This window comes from Podarcis gaigeae (assembly GCF_964106915.1).
Source record: "Podarcis gaigeae genome assembly, chromosome: 13".
Classification (NCBI taxonomy): Eukaryota; Metazoa; Chordata; class Lepidosauria; order Squamata; family Lacertidae; genus Podarcis; species Podarcis gaigeae.
The window spans coordinates 50,034,558-50,046,728 of NC_139689.1; the positions used below are offsets into that span (position 1 = coordinate 50,034,558).

Genomic DNA, 12,171 nt, shown 5'->3' on the forward strand with positions numbered 1-12,171 from the left:
GAACCCCTGCAAAACTAACATGGACCAGAAGTAGATGGATCTGTCCATCCCTAGTTTGCATCTCTGCTCAGCTGTGAAGCTCACTTAGCGGTCCTGGGAATTATATTAAGACCATAGTTTGCCATAAGAAGATAAGAAGAATCTGCTGGATCAGGCTAGTGGCTTAAATAGTCCACCTTCCTGTTCTCACAGTGGCCAACCAGATGTGTGAGAGAAGCAAGAAAACAGGACCTGGGCACAACAGGTTTCTCTCGTCTTGTGTTTTCCATCACCTAGTACAGTGGTGCCTCGCAAGACGAAATTAATCCGTTCCGTGAGGCTCTTTGTATAGCGGTTTTTTCGTCTTGCAAAGCAAGCCCATTGACAGCTTAGCGGATTAGCGCTATTAGCGGCTTAGCGGCTTTTAGCGGATCAGCTGATAAGCGGCTTAGGGCTTAGGAAAAGGGGGGGGGAGGGAAAAAACCCCGCAGGAACTCGCAAGACATTTTCATCTTGCGAAGCAAGCCCATAGGGAAATTCGTTTTGCGAAGCGCCTCCAAAACCGAAAAGCCTTTCGTCTAGCGGGTTTTCCGTCTTGCGAGGCGTTCGTCTTGCGGGGCACCACTGTATTCTGAAGCACACTGTCTCTGAGAGTGGAGGTAGAAGATGGTCATTGCACCCACAGATAGCCTTATCTTTCATTAATTGATGCATCTCCTTTTAAAGTCATCCATATATGCTATGTGAATAAGTCCTTTATTTTGTTTGTCCTGACACTTGTGACATTAAGCTTTGCTGGATATCCTTGAGTTCTAGTATTACAAGAGAAGAAGGAAAACTGTCCTCTATCCAGTTTCACAATGCTATGCATAATTGTATACACCTCTATCATGTCTCCTCTTACTCAGTTTTTTTAAAAATATTATTATTATTATTATTATTATTATTATTATTATTATTATTATGACAAAGTAATAATAATACATAAATAAGAATAAAAATATGCACCCTACCACCAAGACCATTCCATTGTAACCATCCAACCTCTCAAAAGTTCAACACCTCTTGTGATGGTTTTACCCCTTTCCATTTTAACAGTACAGTGGTACCTTGGGTTACAGATGCTTCAGTTTACAGACTCCGGTTACAGCTAAAGTGGTGCTTCAGGTTAAGAACAGTTTCAGGTTAAGTATGGACCTCTGGAATGAATTAAGTACTTAATCTGAGGTACCACTGTACACTGGTACCTCAGGTTAAGAACTTAATTTGTTCTGTAGGTTCTTAACCTGAGGTACCACTTTAGCTAATTGGGCCTTCTGCTGCTGCTGTGCCACCACCGCACAATTTCTGTTCTCATCCTGAAGCAAAGTTCTTAACCTGAGGTGCTATTTCTGGGTTAGCGGAGTCTGTAACCTGAAGCATCTGTAACCTGAGGTACCACTGTACAAATTCGACAAACATCCTCCATATCTCCTCAAAACCATTTCTCCTGCATATTCCCCATCTTACCTTAATGGCACATGATAATTTAGCATTAATAGCTATATCCCACGCCTCTTTATACCATTCTTCCATTTGATATCCTGCTTGCCCCTTCCACTTCCTAGCTATCATAATTCGTGCAGCTGTCAATAAATTTGTGAGCAAGTCCTTCCTAGCCTGCGAACCTTCCACCCCACCGTAAATTTATAATAATGCTGCCTCTGGACTTTTGGACATACTCAGCTTTTCTCTAAATTAAAACCCAAACCCAAACCCAAATATTGTAACCTTTCCTGATAAGGAAGTTGCTCCATCCTTTTGTTTATTGGAGTTGCCCTTCTCTGAACCTCTTTTGGACCTTTTCTGAATGCTTCTAGGAGGATGCTGTTCCATAATTTGGGTGCCACCACAAAAAAGGCTGAGATTCAGGTACCCTCTGAGAGGACTCCCATGAATGGAAAACCTTGTGTGAGGCATTATGTGATTACCTTAGCAAACAGAGAAGATGACATAGGAGAAGGTAGCCTCTAACAGTGGAATTCCATGCATGAGTTCAATGAAATTTACTTTCATATAAGTAAATACATGCTAAAGGACACAAAGCCCAGACTGTTTGAGATTTCTAATGGTGGTAACTGCCCCTGACACCTAAACAATTGCTAAGTAATCATATTTTGGCAATCAATCTTTAGACCAAAAGGCAGAGGACAAGAAGGCTTGGATTTGAACTAGTTTCAATTAAAAACTCAACTCTTTAACAGAATACAAACATTTATATAGTCAGATTTTCTAGCCAAACCTTAGTAAGGTGTCTGTTTCAGAATTGTTGTTGTTGTTTAGTCGTTTAGTTGTGTCCGACTCTTCGTGACCCCATGGACCAGGGTCTTCCACTGCCTCCCGCGGTTTGGTCAGACTCATGTTTGTAGCTTCAAGAACACTGTCCAACCATCTCGTCCTCTGTCGTCCTCTTCTCCTTGTGCCCTCCATCTTTCCCAACATCAGGGTCTTTTCCAGGGAGTCTTCTCTTCTCATGAGGTAGCCAAAGTCTTGGAGCCTCAGCTTCAGGATCTGTCCTTCCAGTGAGCACTCAGGGCTGATTTCCTTAAGAATGGATAGGTTTGATCTTCTTGCAGTCCATGGGACTCTCAAGAGTCACCTCCAGCACCATAATTCAAAAGCATCAATTCTTCGGCAATCAGCCTTCTTTATGGTCCAGCTCTCACTTCCATACACCACTACTGGGAAGACCATGGCTTTAACTATACGAACCTTTGTTGGTAAGGTTTCAGAATTAGGCACCAGGCAAAAATGTTCCTCTTCAACCTGGCCTTTGGCTGATTCTACACACTTTTCAATGTGTTTGTGGGAAGGGGGCTATTGTTTCATCATTTTTGTTTTAACCATTTATCTGTGTTTTTTTCTAGTATCTAGTATTTTTATCCTGTGACAGCCCTGAGATCTTTTGTTGAAGGGTGATATGTAAATCTAAATAATAATAATAATAATAATAATAATAATAATAATAATAATAGAAGAAGAAGAAGGAACATAATTCTGCTTCCCATTTTTGTTTGAAAAACATCATAGCACACTTGTGAATGCTGCAATGAAAAGAACATCCAAATTGTTCAACCCCATTTGCAGTATAAAAAGAAAATGTGACGCATAAGTGAGAATTTTTGTGGGAGCAGCTGCAAGAACCCCCTGGGTACTTATATTACATAGGGCTATAATATGTGCATGAGACTAGGTTACAGCTGACCTTCTTATGAAAAAGAAAATACCCCTCATTTTCTTTAATGCTTCAGAAAAGGAAAAGTTCTCACATCTATTGTTGCAAGGTTGTTCCTCTCAGTGCCCTTTTTCTTCGTCTTCTTCACCCTCGCCGTTCTTGGCCTCATTTTCCCACACTGCCCTTGTATCCTTTTCAGTGTCCTCACAATGCTATGTCTGGCATCATGGATGCTGTAAAGGGCAACTCCCTGATCTCAATCTTGCCAAGTATGATTGACAGCAAGGTGTTATTTTGGGTTTATTTGCTCCTGGTCTTTCCGCCACCGCTTTCTTTTTAAACCTATTCACGTCTAAACCTATTCATGTCTAGAAGGAGATTCAGACTTGCAATATTTATAGTGAGCTGAAAGGGGAATAAATATGCTTTGAAACTACGTTACAGCCAACAGCCGTCTAATATGCAATTCCCTGCAGAGGAGGATTTAGGGGAGTGCAAGTGGTGCAGCCAAGAAGGGCACCTTCTCAAAGAGCAGCAAGGGCTTGCCTAGCTTCAAGAAGGAGGTGTGAGAGCTCTGATAGGGTCCTACAGCCAATCAAGTGCTTGCCAGGTTTTGGCAAGGAGGTAGGAGGGCTCTAGCATCCTGCCAGAGCCTTGTGCCTCTTTCCCAAAGCCCATCTTAAGCCACTAGGGCTGCAGGGAGGGCATCAGATAGCCTGGCACAGGGTGACATACAGTGGCGGAGCTTCATGCTCCGGCACCAGGGGGCAGAGAGCAGGCGGGGGTGGGGCTCTCATGTGTCCCAGGGGTGGGGCAGCCGCAATGGCACCCCACTGAGATCGCGCTGCCAGGGGCGGTGCGCTCCCCCCACACTCCTCTTCCTCTGCCAGTGGTGACATATTATCTGCACCCCAGGACCTGCCCCTGAAAGCTTAGAACATGGCTGAAATGGTGTGAGGCCATGTAAGTACACCAATTTTTGTGGCTATACATAAAGGTACCGTAACCAACTCAGGGTAAACAACAGAATTATTATTGTTATTAATCTGTGCAAGAAAATGGAGGAAAGCTTTAGAACAGGCATCCCCAAACTCGGCCCTCCAGATGTTTTGGGACTACAACTCCCATCATCCCTAGCTAACAGTACCCGTGGTCAGGGATGATGGGAATTGTAATCCCAAAACAGCTGGAGGGCCAAAAAGAAAGAAAGCACCTATCTAAGACAACCAACATAACCTACAAATATTTCCAGGAAACATGCAATCCATTTTCAAGAGAGGGACAAAGCGTGCTGGAAAATGTTCTGCAGGAGTGGCTGGCAAGTTAGGAAGAGGAATCCAGATATTTATCACTTATACAGAGGGAAATCTGATTGTTCCCTTTCCCAACTAGGTGGAATTAGAGGTTGTGAAGGGGATGAATCACCTCTTGAATTTTCTTGTCAGATGCGATGGAGAAATCTCCTGTGGAGTTGAGTATGAAGGCTTCCATGTGACTTGTTCGCTCCCTGTTAATGGCATGGAGAGTTTGTGGGTACAGAGCAGATACCCACTTAGAAGGGAGGACTTGCTTTTTACTGTAGATGTTCATTAAAAAGCACACAAACACACATGGGTTGCTACTGTGAATTGAAGTCAACAGCTGTGTCACTAAATTAAGCTGAGGAACGGGAGGCAAAGAAAGAAGAGGGGGAAATGCTCAGAGGAGAAGCAGCAGCAGCAGCTAAGGGGAACAAACAGCAGTGGGAAAATAATAATGTAAAGTACTATTGACAGTTGATACAGCTCTCTGAGGTCTCAAGCTGGGAAGGGCTTTGTTCTGTATCAGAAAAGGTAGCAATCAGGAATGTGGGAGGAGAGGAGTGGGTGTAATGAAGTTATGTTTTGAAACCTCACTCACATTTCTGCAAGTAATGCAAAGGTCTCATAAGCATCAAGGCTCTGTGTTGGTATTGTATTTCCCCCCCCACACACACACACTTTAATTATAATGCAGCGAATATTATTTTCTCAGGCAGGGAATGAAAAAGATTTAAAATCCCTCCACAATAACGCTGGCCAGATGCAGAGAAGTTTCCAGCACAGACACAATGTGCGCTGCCACTCCAATATGACTGACTCCTACGTGTGTTAATAGCGACTCTCTTCGGGCACTGAAGACATTTTTAAGGGCTGAAATGTTTCTTTATTTGCTGCAACGCTCCTCAGCTTCATTTGCTGAGACTGCTGTTGAATCCTGCTTGCTGTAGGAATGCATGTGGGTTGGCTTGTTTGTTTTTTCATGGCCATTCATGTCAGACATGACATTGAGATGCCATTGAAAAAGATCCAGGGGCAGTATGGGAAAATGAGGGCAAGAAGAAGAATGTGGGTGAAGAAGAAATGGGGCACTGAGAGGAATCACAATGAAACACCGAGAATCTGTTTCTAATTAATTCTGCAGGGCAATAGCAGAAAATCAGAATCATTCTCAAAACTCATGCAAAAGACCATCAAACATTCCCTGATTTTATGCTCAAATTGTAGCCCTGTGTATTCTCCATGCATACAATATTGATGGGTATATAAGGGACTGATGCTAGGCCACTGGTGATTGATCTGAACCCTGACATTGCACACAGTGCTCTAGCCGAACACCCTTTTGTCCACAGGTTAAGCCCAGACATCTGCAAAGGGGCGCTGACTTGCATTCAACTACCTGGAGGCATGTAAGTCCACCACACGATTGGACACTGGGGGAGACACATGGATGTTGAGGACTACCCAGTTCCATGTCATGGCACATAGGCCAATACAAAATCATATGGGTTTCTGCAGCTGGCTAGATTAAAATGTACTGAGAGCAGATGAGGCCAAGGAAGATTGACAGCTACTCCCCTGAGGTTAAAAGATATGCCCACCTAACATAGGACAGTAGAGACAATATGGTTGGCTATATCAGGGGATGGGCAGAGGAGGAATGGTAGAGACTGCCTCCCCAGCCTGACCCTTCCAGAGAAGAGGAAGGCAGTTCAGAATTACAACAGGGCTTTGAGGGAGATCACAGCTCAGAGGCAAATGAGGGGGAAAGTTGGGAAATAATGGGAGAGGAGGGTAAGGAGGAAGAAGCACCAGGGGAGAGCCAGCTGACGGACTCAGTGTCTTTAGAAAGCATTCCAGACCCTCCCTCTCCCAGAACCAGGTGGGCATTGAAAGTAGGAGAGCAAAGAGCTCAAAGACAGAAGGTTCTTCTCAGCATCTGTAGTAGAGACATTGTGCTTAATGAATGAGGAAGTGGGAGAGACGGGGGAAGCAGATTCACTCGGGACAATGCCATTATCCAAGAGCCTGGGTTCTAAAGCCTCTCTCTGTAAATACTGAATAAAAAGTGGACAGTAAGAACATTCCTGGTCATTGTACATTCCTGGCCAACTGGCCATGGGAGTTGCTGGAAGCAGCCTGACAGGCTGCAATTCTGCAGCAGGTAAACGGTATGTGCATCCCTGCATCCCCTCTCCAAATAAATAAATAAATAAATAAATAAATAAATAAATAAATATTTATTCCCCAGCCACTCTGGGCGGCGTCCAACAAAATATTAAAATACAGTAGTCCATCAAACATTAAAAGCTTCCCTAAACAGGGCTGCCTTCAGATGTCTTCTAAAAGGCTGGTAGTTGTTTTTCTCTTTGACATCTGGTGGGAGGGCGTTCCACAGGGAGGGCGCCACTACCGAGAAGGCCCTCTGCCTGGTTCCCTGTAACTTGGCTTCTCGCAGCAAAGGCAACTCCAACTTCTCAGTTAACCCATGGAGTAGGTAGTCTGGGCAGAGACAGATGGCAAGAAGGGTTGCTGCTCATCCCCAGCCCATAATGAATTATGGTAGGGGCAGTTCAGCACCCACCCTCCTTATTTTCTCTCTCAGGATATTCAAATGTTTCACATTCATTACTTCAAAAATATTTATGTTGCAAGTTTCTTCTTCATCCTCACGCCTCAAATCACATACCGGGGGGTGGGGGGCAAAGTTGAGAAAGAGTGCCTTGCTCATCTGTTTTATTTTTAAAAATCTCGTTCTTCCCCGAAGGAGTTCAGGATGGTGTATATGGTCTTTTACACTTTATGCTCATCAACTACTGTATGAGGTGGGGCCAGCTGACAGAGAGGGAATGAATGGCTCATGGCGAGCTGAAGAGCTGTGTAAATGAGCAGAGATTTGAACCCAAGTCTTCCCATCAAAATTGACAACTGTAAGCATTGCACTGCCAAAGAAAGTCTCCTTCTATCTATAATGCAAAACTTGCACCCACACTGTGTCAAAAACATTTCCCACTCCCGGCAGTCTCTTAAATCAAATGCCTTATCCAGAAAGGGAGACCAGCTTCTTATTTGTTACAGCTTATAAAAATAAAATCTCATTTGTTTCTCCTTTTATGTACATTTGTGGACTAAGTGCCTAGTTGTCTCTCACTCCTATGAAATGATGGAAAGGAAGAGTGTTTCCAATATGTTAAATGAACCATTTCAACAACTGCAGCTGCCTTAGGAATAATTAATCATTGAGCTACTTACCGAAAGAGGACCTAGTGCTGGGGATGTTCCAAATCGGTTTCACAAAGGCATGCATAGGATCTGACCGAACAAGTCCCATTTCCTGCTGACAACCACAGTGTCAACAAAGGGAAGAAAGCCAAGCCCAAGATCCCTTTCTCATCCAACATACCTTACGAAGGGCATTTAGCTGAATGAGTTTAAATGCCAGACAATATTTCTAGAAATACCCATGCCTAGTGTAATGGTTATAGGGGTTGCTCGTGCGTAAGTTGCCGCCACTCCTGGCTAGGTTACCTGGTTGAACCCTTTCTGTCTGGACAGCCCTTCACTTCGTGGCTGTCTCAGTCGCTGGCAGAATCCGTCAGTGGGTGTTTATTGAACTTCTTCCAGCAAAGAAGTTCTGTGATGCCAAGTCTCCTCCTGCTCTCCCTGCGCGGAAGTCTTCTGCGCAGGGAGGGTGTGGGCAGTGGAGCACCTGTGCTCTCTCCGCTGGTCTCTGGTGAAGAGTCCTGGAGCCTCCTCTCCGATTCCCCCATCTGCCCCCCTTCTCCTCTGGTGTTACGCTGATTTCCTTCCCCAGCAGATGGGCTGCCTCTCTGCCTGCTGGGACCCTCTCCGGCATCGCTCTGGAGCCTTCCCTCCGCCTCTGGCTCCGATGGCAGTTCCCTGACACCTAGTTTCAAAAGTAATGTTTGAAAAAGGCCCAAATAATCAATCTTTAAAATGCAATCTATCTTTGGCACTGACTTAAGCCCTCTATAATTTCACGACATACTCTAAACTCTGTAAAATGGGAACCCAAAATCCAGTGCATAATGTAAGCAAATTAATATACTGCAGGCAACTATGTTTGTTTTGCATGAGTTTATGTGCTTGATTTTCAACTATGGTTTTGAGGGGCAAAGTACACATTACTTTTAATGAACGGAAGTTGCCAACATTCCCACACACCCAAATAATGTTTATTCAGAACTGACACATGGTGCGATGTCATCATGCTGTGTATCCCCCCCTCCATGGTTTGACTTCATTGGCTCCTGTTTGCAGGGTGTGGGGCAGCATTGAGGGTGATGTAGGGTGACTGTGAACAGAGGACATTTGAAGGGCTTCCAGAGAACAGCCCTCAACTTGGAGGAGCCTTCTGCTATTGAAAGGGCTGCTCGGTCCAAGTTCGGTTTAAATATAGAAGAATGGAAGAAGGGAGAGCCAAGAAATTGCCTATCAACAGTTAGGACTTGGGCAGCAGACTTAGCTAGCAGGCACATGGGGCTCCAGTTCACACAATGTCAGGGATAGGACTCAAGAGGTTGAGATGGAGGAGGAGGAGCTGACACTGCAGGAGAGGGGGAAGGCAGCACTGAATTACAGCAGGGCTTTGAGGTAGCTAACAGCTCAGAGACAGGCGAACAGCAGAGTTATGCTGTGTTAGGAGAAGGAGGAAGGGAGGCAGGACAGCTAGCTGACATGTCACTGGACAGCATAACCAACCCCCCTTCTCCCCAAAGGGTGCAAGAGCAAAGAGCCCAGAGACAATTGTCCGCGGACAGACACCATAGAAGCAGGTGTTGTTGTGAGAGGGGGAAGGGGGAGGAGCTCAGTGTGAGCAACTCCATTATGGAGAAATGACTGGAATTCTTTGTCTTTGACCGTGATGACTGAATACATCATACGTAAGAACTGTCTTGTTTCCTCCCTGCCCCATGGTGGCATGGGGTCCGAGGGAGAGGATTCATCAAGCCTGACACACAACCTCTCTATCTTATTATGATACCCAGTGCTAGTTTTCCAGAAAAAGAGGCGCTGGAACTCACCATGAACACCTTTCTTGTTCTCTTATACTGGCAATGATGCCCATCTGAGAGGTGCCAGAACTGAGTTCCAGCGAGATCCGGGATTAAAAAGCCTTGGTTATAGCCATTGTTTATTTATTTGCAGCTAGACATATAAATCGCCAGGTGCAAATTTGCATCCTCTTTGGTCTTGTTTTGCTGATGTATTTCTTTGTCAGGTGGAGCATGTGTGAGTGGGCATTCTATCAGGAGACGTGGCATGGAGGTGTGGAGCAGTTTGGTCCAAACTCTTTTCAAAAATTCAGGTTGTTGGTGATGAGTAATTTTAGATCAGGAAGAGAAATATTGATATGTGAGGTGGGAAAACTGATAGGTAAGAATATGGCTGAAGTCACAGGAAGATGGAAATATATAGCCATGCAAGGCAGGGCAGTATTGCCTCCTGAATCCTGGACTCTTTTGCTGACGCTAGGAGATTAGACCTGTATTTCCAAAATATAGGGCAAACGTTTTTTCTTTAAAAGTTCATATTCTACCAGTAGATTTTTTTTCTATATAAGAAATTTGTGGAGGCATGTGTAGACATATAATTGCAGAAGACGAAAACTTGCTATGCTACATCTTGGACATTTCAATGAGAAATGTGAAAGGGATGAAGTTCCTTTTCTTTTAAATTTATTTACATATTCAGGTCTGCTTTAACTTGCACATGTCTTGTCAAACATGATTTAAAATGAAACTGTGTTTGTGGTGGCAGTAACCTGGGTGCATACCTGATTCTTGCCATGCACAGTCTTGACCTTAACGTGCCAGTTTTTAGTTCTGAAACTATAAATGTCCATGGGAAAAGGCTGTTTTGCTGTCATACAACAATATGCTTGAAGTGTTTTAAACCTCTCAAGGCCAATGGAATCCCAAGCCTCGGGACAAATATGTCTAAGAACATAGGCCATAGTCAGGAGACCATGAAAACTGTCATAGCTAATTACAAGAAAGTGTCCATTTTAGACGTTGCTCACACTTGAAAAGTACACATGGAGAAGAGAGAATGGGACTGTACTTCTGGGGCATCAAGCTCTCTCGGTGCTCTATATGTTCATTGTGATAACTGCGAAGTAGCTCTGAGGCATGGCAGCTGAACACAGAATCATAGTATCATATAATTGTATAGTTGGAAGGAATCTTCCAGGAATTCCCAACCTGGGTCTTGAAACCACAACCCTGAGATTAAGAGTCTCATGCTCTACCAACTGAGCTATCCTGCATAGGTGTGCCATGCATTTGGACCTGCCAATTAGAGGAGCGTCTCCATGCATTTAGCCCAGCTGAGCTTGAGTAGGCACCAGCTGGCAAATATTGTGTTCAACGTGTGTATATTGTGGGTGGAGAGGGCATCATAACCAAAGTTCATGATATCAGGGTGGAGTCAATGATACAGTCCCACTTCCCCTTTTCCATATGTAGTATACACACATTAATTAATTTCTGCAAAAGTCCACGTGTTCACAATCTTTTGGGTCACAGCCATATCATCAAAGTAACAAAAAAGAGAAGAAAAAAGAAATAGATTTAGCAGATTCTTTCTCACTTCACTTTGTATGAACCTTTTAATATTTGTTATTCTGTTATTTCATTGTGCTTTATAATGATATTATCATACTAACATGCATATTTTTGTGATCAAAGAAATGTTCTGTACATTGCAGTCCCCAAGTCACACCTGTTAATGTTTCTTTGAGCTAGCCCCTGCTAATTTTATAATATATAAAAGTGCAGGCTCTCAGATCTCACCGGCATTAATCCAGTCCAAAACTTAGTTAGGCACACTTAAACCCATTGGTTTTTACCGGATTTAAGTACACATCTGGTTTGGCTCTAACTGAACACAGTTTACTAGCTGTGTGACAGTGGTCTACCAGCCAAGACAGCAAGATATGTAGAAGTCAGCTATCTGTGCCATACCACCATTTTGTTTTTATGAACGTTTGTAGCAACCTAATGCTCTCTGCAGCCTTGGGCAGCTGGAAGTCTTCCCTGTTCTGGCCACCCAAGATCATTTTCGGGTGTCAATATTGAATCTGGACCTTCTGCATGGAAGGCTAATTTTCCACTAGTGAGCTCTGCCCCACTCCCAGTTTTATAATTATTGTTTTTAATGAGAGGGGAAATTGCCTAACCTGAAATAATAAGCATTTAGGAAGAAATATATGCTACATATATTTTTGAACATATCCTTTTTGTCCGATGCAATGCTTTTTTTTTACAGACTCTTTAGCACAGGACTGCACAGCTTGTTTCTCACCTAGCCAGACACAACCCACCAGCTGTGGGTGTTGTTTCACAGGGGGCTGGATAAGTCTTCTGTGATAAGCACAGCCACAACACATCACTCCTGGACTGTGTTCGGTTTGATGTGTCACAATCTGCACAGCGCTGCCTGCTTAATTTCTGCAGGAAGTGTTTTCTAGCCAAGCGGGGATTGCTTTGTCAGTGACTTTATATATGTTTTGCATTAAAGAAAGAAAAATAAATGCTTTGAGGTGGAAGGTATATCAGTTTGTTCCTTTTGCCATCGGCAATTGGATTGCATTGTTGAGACTGAGAGAGGTATACAAGAAAACTAAGGAAAGAACTTCCATGGGACTGAAATACTTTG

At 43.8% G+C, this 12,171-nt stretch overlaps 1 protein-coding gene across 3 annotated transcripts in view; it reads left to right on the forward strand.

Annotated features, from left to right (window-relative positions):
• The window catches only part of VSTM2A (V-set and transmembrane domain containing 2A), a 40,707-nt gene that overhangs the window by 27,136 nt on the left and 1,400 nt on the right, over positions 1-12,171 (forward strand). The gene's annotated exons all lie outside the window — the stretch shown is intronic.